The sequence below is a fragment of the Asparagus officinalis genome, chromosome 4 (genome assembly GCF_001876935.1).
Source record: "Asparagus officinalis chromosome 4, Aspof.V1, whole genome shotgun sequence".
NCBI lineage: Eukaryota > Viridiplantae > Streptophyta > Magnoliopsida > Asparagales > Asparagaceae > Asparagus > Asparagus officinalis.
The window spans coordinates 96,836,450-96,838,453 of NC_033797.1; positions in this window are offsets into that span (position 1 = coordinate 96,836,450).

Here is a 2,004-nt window from a genome sequence, read left to right on the forward strand (position 1 = left end):
AAAGTGTGATTACAAGAGTGTGTGATTGTAAAGTTTTCAGTGAACTAGAAAGCCTAGTATGTTGAGAAGTCCCGGCTTCCAAACCGGGTGTGTCGTGATAGTGGAGATCTCCTCGAGGTGAGGAGCAGAAACGTAGGTCGTGGGGACCGAACTCTGTGAACATATCATTTGTTTGTGATTGTATTGGCGCACTTATTTTTATGTTCATATATTATATCACATTTGTATATTTCTTGTTCTTTATATTGTCCACTATTTAGTTTAGATTGTTTACCCTTGTGTTATTTGTATATCCTTGTATGTATATTGTTCATATCTTATTTGCTAGGATATATTTGTTAATAAATTTTAAATTAGCATAAATCAGATTAGATTAGCATAAACCCTCTTGTGTTATTTGTATATCCTTGTATGTATATTGTTCATATCTCATTTGCTAGGATATATTTGTTAATAAGTTTTAAATTGGCATAAATATTATTAGATTAGCATAAACCCTATTCAACCCCCCTCTAGGGTGCTTTCAATTAGTATCATCGAACTTCCTAGTGGCATTGGGTACTTTCAATTGGTATCAGAGCTTGGTGCTCTTTGATTTAAGATTTAATCACCTTGAGTTAAAGATCTAAATTATCTTTTTGTGCTAATCTAATTTTTGATTGCATTTGTCTTGCTTGCATATTTTTTAATTATGGATATGAGATTAGGCTTTGATATAAATGTTGCTCCTAAATTCAATACTTTCTCCTATGACCAATGATGTTCTAGATTTAATATATTTGTTAGATCTAAATATTTCTATTTATGGGAAGTTATTAAAAATGCTTATATTGTACCAACTATGGAGAAATCCAAGTGGTGTAAAAATGATAAAAGAATGTTTACAATAAACAAGCTTTTGTTAGAATTCTTGCTTGATGCTTTTGACTCATCCATTTCTAACAAATTTATTTATTTTGATAGTGCTTACAAACTTTAAAAAATTATAGAAGCACATCAATGAAACTTAGAGGCAATCCGACAAGCTTTGGAGGATTTTTCTTCAAGTTCATGTGGAGCATCATGCACATGTTCACTAGGGGATAACCCTAGTGTGGTAAGCGATTTGGAATCCGATAGTGATATATTCATTAATGATATTACATGTACATATGAAAAATTAATGAATGCATATAAGAAATTGCACCATAATTTTGCTGATTTAAAAAGCAAGCATGAAATTTTGAAATACGATCATGAGTCTTTAGCTTCTAAGTTTGATACTATATCTAATGAGAATATGATCCTTAAAGAAAACAATGAAAAATTAAAATTAGATCATGATTATTTACTTTCAAACTTTGTTAAGTTAACTCATGAGAAAAAGAATGCCATATCAGAAGTAGAATCTATAAGAAATGAATTTGTTTCATTTAAAGATAATCATACATGTTCCACTTCTAGTTCCAATGCTTTTATACCTAATATTGAGTTGAATCTTGTCAAAAATAATATATCATCTTTAGATTTAACCTTAAATACATGCATTGATAATCACAAGAAGCTTATGGATATGTGTGCCAAGTCTAAGTCAAAATCATCCACTCATTATGCACACATATATAGCAAAGTCTACAAATACACAAATTACGGTCGTAAAGGCCATCTTGCTAGATTTTGCTATGATGCACATAAACCTACTAAGGTTCATATTAATTCTTCTTGTGCATTTCATCAAGTTTCATCATCACATTCACACACACACACACATATAGATCATCATAAACATGCCCATGTGTACAAATGTGAGTTTTGTGGTCATTTTGGTCATTTGACCAAATTTTGTTTTGATTTGAAAAGAGTTTCTCGTTTGCAAAATAATTTCCAAGATAAACCTATTTTTACAAATGAGTCCCGTGCACAACCGTTTGGTCAACATAAGCAAATGCTTTCTTTCCATTGTACTTATTGCAATCGGAAGGGTCATTTGAGAACTTTTTGTTGTGATCGTGTCCGTGCACCACA